Below are 7,362 nucleotides of genomic sequence, written 5' to 3' on the forward strand. Positions count from 1 at the left end.
ACAGTTGATCGCCACCTCAAAAAATGTACGTGAATCAGTGGGCTTGGCAGGAATGAGCCCACCTGCTGGCGCTTTCTCGAAGCCTGACGGCGCACCTTCTATTCCCGACTGGCGCCGAGCTGATACAGCCTGGACCCGACAGCTGCCGAAGCGGTGACCGGTGCGACCGCACCGGAAACAGCATCGCTCTTTGATGAAGCGCTGCCTCTCGTCGCCCGAGAGCGACAGCGCTCCAAGCTGCATGGATTCATCACCCAGTGGCCCACTCGTATAATGCATGGATGTATCAACACCAGGAGAAGAAGGAAAACATACCTGGGTGTTGTTGACACGCTCCTTCTCCCTCTCCTGGTGCCGATTGTCCATCTTGATGGCGGTGTTGATCAGCACTTCCAGCTGCTCGGGGATCTCACGCGCGGAGAGCGCATCTCGCATCCGCGCTGAGAGTCCCCTGACGAACAGAACCACGCAGACGTTCTCCGACCAAGCTGTCTCCCGAGCCAAGATCCGAAAATTGATAGCGTAAGCTGCGACCGTGCGGAGGCCCTGCCGGCAGTCGAGAAGACGACCGCCAGCCTCGAAGATCGAGAGTACCCGGGAAGTATCGAATACTCTTCTCAACTCCCGGGTAAAGGCGTCCAGACTGTCGCAGATTATCGCTCCCGCCTCTAATTCCGCCGTAGCCCAGGAGAGAGCTTGACCGGTGAGTAGCGTGATAATATACGCTACCTGTGCTATCTCCGATGGAAATGATCGTGGTTGCAGCCGGAAAACGAGTAGACACTGGGTGATGAATTCCCGACATCCATCCGGTGATCCATCATAGCGAGCGGGCGCCTGCAGTCGTGGCTCGTGGGACCGTTCCTGGACCCCGAACACCCCCCGACTCTCCTCTGCGTGGACCGCTGCTTCTCCCGTCGCCGACTGAACTCCAGCCACTCCTTCTTGGGCTTGTCGGGCTGTGGCCAACGCCGACTGCGCCACCGCTTGGGATGAGCCGACGATCCCGTTGAGTCGGACTAACTCGGCGCTGACCAGCTGTTGATGTTCTTCCATCCGCTCCTGGGCCGCCCTCTGCGCCTGGAGCATCTCCATGATTGCCTCCATGGAACTCTGATGGTCAGGTCTTCTGTCAAGAATGGAGGTAGGTGAGTTCCAATGGGTGAAGGCAATCACAGAGACGGAGAGTGTTTACTCTTGAACAGGTTCGACTTTAATAGTAAGAACACAAGAGTAATTTCTAAGAGAGATAAATGCTAAATAGCACAGGCAGGAAATAAGGTAAATAGGAGCTTATTGGAGGTCCAGAGTTGAACCGTCCGCGTTTTCCCCGAACGCAATTAGTGAAGACCTGACAATGAACAAGCAGAAGACAGGTAGGTTACATAGACACCAAATACCAACATTCCACACACACCCCCGTGACAGCCAATCAGGAACCACCCCTAAGTGACAGCACTAATTGACAGGGAAAGGACAGGTGACAAGCCCAGTGACATATGCCAGGAATGTGGGTGGTCACCGACCTCAGTCGGTGTCCAGAACGTAACAGCTGGGATGTGGAGATTTCTTTTTATTGCTGTTTTTACCTCAAACGGAAAACCTCAAACTCTTATGAAGAGGAGAAAAAAAGACTCAAGATTAGCCACTTGCAGACGGCAGGGTGTGACGTACTGTTTATTTTAGTTGATGAAATATTTTTGTTGACTAAATATTTTAGTTGATGAAATATGTTTTAATTTCAGTGTCACAGTATGACATCGATCTCCAAAATAAGAAAAAAAATGTAATAAAATGTGGGGCCTCTAGTGACGAGGGGCCTCCAAACATTTTTAAAATAAAAGTAAAAAAAAAATAAACAAATATTTGGGATTTGGGGCCTCTAGTGACGAGGGGCACCAAAAGGCCTCGAGTGACGAGGGGCCTCAAAAAAAAAAGGTAAAAAAAATTTAAAAAAAAATATATTTGGGGCCTCTAGTGACGAGGGGCCTCCAAACAAATTAAAAATTAAAGTTAAACATTTAAAAAAAAAATGCTGGGGCCTCTAGTGACGAGGGGCCTCCAAAAAAATGTAAATAAAAATTTTTATTTTTATTTAATTTTTAATTTTTTTGGAAGCCCCTCGTCACTAGAGGCCCACGGGCCGCGGCCCGGACGGCCCGGTCGTTAATCCGGCCCTGACGACACCAAAATAAGACCAAGACACATTGCAGACCAAGACCCATCGCAAACCATCCCAGACCAGACTAGACCAAGACAAGACCAAGTCTATCCCGCCTGAGACCAAGACAGGACCAATTGGTCTCTAGAGCTACAGCTATAACTCTGACCCAGACAAGTCAAGTTTATCTCTATAGTTAATCACAGTTCCATGTACAGACCTACATTACAGCAGAGCAACACCCGCTGACCCTGGACCCTCAGTGAAGACAAGGAAAACCAGTTTAAGAACCTTTAGTTTTAGAGACGCTGTCATAATCATATTTGCCTGATGATTTTCCTGTGGTTCCTTCAGCAGACCAAGCTGCCAAAATCTGAGCGAGTGTCCAGTAAGCCAGAGAAGGCTGCCCCTGGCCCCCTCCCGCGCCCCCCCAGTGCCCCTCCCGCGGCCCCTCCCAGCGCCCCTCCCATGGCCCCCTCGGCCCCAGCCCTGGCTCCGGCCCCTGGCTCCAGCCGACCCCCCTCCGCCTCCCTGGCCCCCCACGCTGAGCCCGGCCAGGGCCTGGGGGAGCGGGGCCCTCTGCTGGATGACGGGACAATAGGCAAAGAAGAGTATGGATATATAGTCACCACCCAGAGGTCAGGACCAGGGAGGGAGGGGGACGTTCTCAATGGTTTCACTGATGATGATGATGATGATGATGATGATGATGATGATGATGATGATGATGATGATGATATTTCTTCCTAACAGTCCTCTCAGTCTGCATGATGGAGTGAAACTGTTGGAGCTCTTGGCTGACAGAATACACCTGACAATCAGTAGCTTCATCAACATCAGGTAACAGTCTGTGTGTGTGTGTGTGTGTGTGCGTGTGCATGTGTGTGTGTGTGTGTGTGTGTGTGTGTGTGTGTGTGTGTGTGTGTGCTAAATGCATGTGAATGAAAGCCTGCAACTTCTCCCATTAAATGTCCAAATCCGAGCCGTTAAAGAGCTGTATATTATGCGTATAAACATTATATTTGCACACATAACGTAGCAAATGCTGCAGTCACAAAACGGTTAGGAAAAGATTCATTGTTAAGATAAAAAATTCATTGGAAAATGGGTTAATATTAACAACCCTGTATAAAAGTCACATGTGGATAAGTTTGTATGTTTAAGTTGAGAAATAAATTTCAAAACTATCAGTAATCTCTGCATTCTCCTTGATAACCAAGCAAGTAGACTCATGACACCATTTATTTATTATTATTATTATTATTGACCACAATAATCACAATTGCACTCTTTCACCAAATCGTGCAGCCCTAGTGTACAAGTATGTACAGTATGTTTACAGATTTTCATAAACATTATGTGTCTGACAGCTGTTTCCCTGGCAACAGAACCCGTTTGAAAAGGTATCCAGGTCGTGTTGGCTTCGATTTGTTGTTGTGGTTTTATCTCACCTCTATAACAAGGTCACATGGTGTGTTTCAGTATCGTAGGTCCTGCTCTGACCTCTATAACAAGGTCATGGTGTGTTTCAGTATCGTAGGTCCTGCTCTGACCTCTATAACAAGGTCATGGTGTGTTTCAGTATCGTAGGTCCTGCTCTGACCTTCCGGATCCGTCAGAATGAACACAACGTGACTGCAGCCGAGGTAGCTCTTAAAGCTGGTGAGACACACACACACACACACACACACACACACACACACACACACACACACACACATACACACACACACACACACACACACACACACACACACACACACATACACGCACACACACACACACATGCACATATATACACACACACACGCACACACAGATATACACACACACACATACACACAGACAGAGATATATGGTGGTCAATATTTTTGCCATCAGCAGTGACTGGTCCGTTCAGGACCCAACCAAACCGGACGTGGTCACTTGTCAGAATGGCTTGTCAAATGATGCTCGTCGGATGTTTCGTCTTGTAACTCGAGACTGGAAGCACGGGTGACAATCGAATCGTCGTCGGGCCATCCAATGCTTAAGTGGTTAACCTCTTCCACCCGACGGGACTGGTACCGGTCCCGAAATGACATCTGGTCATAAATCAATATTTTCCAGACTGTTGTATAAAAGTAGCGATTTTTATTTCAAACGTATTCAAGTATAAACATCATAACCATGTCACAACAGCATGTATAATGTATATTATCATAATTATTATTATTATTATTATTATGTTAGCATGTAGCAACAATTCGATCTGAAATTAGTTTCAAAACGGTTGCACTGTGGTGAAAATAAAAAAGTACAGTAGATTACAGTAGATTTCATTATCTGTTCTTATGCACGCCTGGTGATACTAAATCCAAATTTAACTCAGGCATTTGAAAGATAATATATGTATATATATATATATATATATATATATATATATATATATATATATATATATATATGTGTGAATTGGCTATAATAAGGTAATTTATAAGCCTGCTATTCTATATTCTATATATATATTTCAAATTGCATTGGTCCGGATGGGAGAATTCAGTACTGTATCTACAGAACCTTCTGTTTAATCATCTTTTCTTTATTCATTTTCTTAGATTTTTTGTACACATGATCTCAAGAAGGTACTGAACGAGATCAGTGGCAGTTTTTAATGTTTGGTCATTATTTTAGCATGGTGTTATTCACTGTCAAAGATGCAAAGAAAAATCATAATTCATATTCTCCTTTGTTTCATTACAATTTAAGCCAGCCTAGTAATAGACACAATATTTCTGACACTGGGAATACATTCACTGAGGTCCGTAGATGTCCCTAGATACCAAGAATATGCAAATGGACCTTGTAGAAGTGGAGCAATATTCCATTTACTTAGGTATATATTTTAGGCGGATTTTCAGAAAATAGGCTCCGGGCTTAAGAGGTTAAGGGGTTAAAAATGTTGTGTGTATAAATATGTTTTACACCAAATTGTAAGGATCTATGAATATGCAACTAGGAGTTCCCAGTCGACAGCGTATATTCTTTCAAGATATGTCGATAACTACTCAGTTTTCTGTGTAGCTGAAGCAAAAGGTGTCAAGTTACCACATATTGGACCGTGATAGGTTCAATCTATTAGTGACATCACACAAGCAACTCAGATCTCAGGGAGGTACAGAGAAGGGTTCCCAAATCACAGCTATCCATTTAACCATATAAAAACATATTTTTGAGTGGAGGGATCTTTAAACGATAATGTAACCAAATGTACTGTTAATATATGTTTTATAACACTTTGATCGCCGGGGTTAAATTCATAATTTACCATCCCTCGCCAGCCCTATTTAACATGGAGAAGTTCCCCTTCTTTGCAGGGCTATAACTTTTTAAATTGTATTGCTAAATTGACATTACCATGGCCCATTCAAAGTCCTATATCTATTGTTCAGGGTGAAACTGTTTTTGTAGAAATTCTATTTGAAAGGGCTAAATCTGTTCTAGTCGGCACAATTTACAGACCGCCAGACCAAAATGGCTTTTATGACGTGTTGGATGAGTGCTTAGCTGGAGTTGAGGATACAGAAATGATTCTTATTGGGGATTGGAACACGGATATGCAACAAAAAGATGCACCCGTCTTCAAATCCTACAATAGGTTTTGTGATCTGCACGGCCTCAGCCAACTAATCACACAACCCACACGTGTGTGTGAGTCAACTCAGACTACCATTGACCTCATCCTGACCTCTGACAAGTCCAAGATCGCCAATAAAGGGGTTATAGCATGCGGGTTAAGTGATCATTATATGATATTCTGTACCCGCAAAAAGCTAAAACAAAAGGCTGGCTGTCACAAAACAGTCACATCTAGAGACCTAAAAACCTACTCTAGCGAGGCCTTTAACCTTGAACTGGAGGGTCTGGACTGGTCAGATGAGCTCAATGGTACACTGGTTGAAGAAACATGGCTTGGCTTCAAAACCAAATTTTCAACGATACTAAACAACATGGCCCCCCTAAGAACCACCAGGGTAAAAAATCGCGCTGAGCCGTGGATGCACGCTGAAATACTGACCGCTATGAAAACCAGAGACAAAAAATGCTCTGAGTTTCGTAAAAGTCAGTCAAAGCTTAACATAAGCACGAGCAGTGAACTCCAAGCCCACGTGACTGAACTCAAACTGCAAAGAAACAGACTAAGAAATGATGTAAACTCCATGATCAAAACAGCAAAGAAAAAATTCATCAATGACAAAACCGAGGAAAACAAAAACAAACCGCGTGAACTTTGGAAATTACTCAATAACCAACTAGGCTGCAGTAAAAAACTTAAAACCAGATTCTCAAACATAAACATAAAGACGGACAACACGCTCATCACAGAAAAGCTGGATGTAGCCAATTACTTAAATAGTTTCTTCACAAACATAGCCACAACACTGGTAAACAAACTACCCTCCCACTCAGGGCATTATGGGGTAGAACACATAGTAGCTTACTACAAAAACCTAGGGGTCCACAAAGACGACTTCAAACTGGAAATGGTAACAACAGATGAGGTACTCAAAAAACTGAGCGCCCTCCAACCTAACAAGGCCACTGGCCATGACAACATCCCCTCCAAATTCCTCAGAGACTCAGCAGCCGCCATCACCCCAGTCATCACACACATAATAAACCTCTCTATAAAACAGGGACACGTCCCCAAGGACTTCAAAATTGCGAGAGTGACCCCTCTGCACAAAAAAGGCAGTAAATTAGACCGAGGCAACTACCGCCCTATTTCTATCCTTACCTCCATCTCGAAAGTCATGGAAAAAATTGTATACGAACAGGTCGAAAAATACCTTGCGGAAAAAAATCTAATCTACGAATTCCAATCTGGCTTCAGAACATCCCACTCCACTGACACATGCCTTCTCTATTTAAACGACCACATCAAACAAGAGGTGGACGCGGGCAAATACTGCGGCATGGTCATGCTGGACCTACAAAAGGCCTTCGACACTGTCAATCACACCATTCTGATTGACAAGCTAAAAGCAATTGGTTTTGATAGTCTATCAGTGAGCTGGATGCAATCCTACCTGGAGGGGAGAGAGCAGATGGTGGAGGTAAACGGTACCCTATCCCCCCCCCTCACAGTAAACTGTGGTGTTCCACAAGGAAGCATACTAGGTCCGCTACTGTTCCTAATTTATGCAAATGACATGTCGTCA

General features: G+C 44.5%; 1 pseudogene across 1 annotated transcript in view; it reads left to right on the plus strand.

Annotated features, from left to right (window-relative positions):
- LOC311228151 (receptor-type tyrosine-protein phosphatase-like N) overlaps positions 1–7,362 on the plus strand; it is a 159,506-nt pseudogene that overhangs the window by 134,744 nt on the left and 17,400 nt on the right. Inside the window, exons 10-12 of the transcript in view lie at positions 2,516–2,799; positions 2,915–3,001; positions 3,744–3,823. The product of the transcript in view is annotated as a receptor-type tyrosine-protein phosphatase-like N (transcript). The remainder of the gene's footprint in view (positions 1–2,515; positions 2,800–2,914; positions 3,002–3,743; positions 3,824–7,362) is intronic.

This window comes from Notolepis coatsorum (genome assembly GCF_963971535.1).
Source record: "Notolepis coatsorum genome assembly, chromosome: 5".
NCBI classification, from domain to species: Eukaryota; Metazoa; Chordata; class Actinopteri; order Aulopiformes; family Paralepididae; genus Notolepis; species Notolepis coatsorum.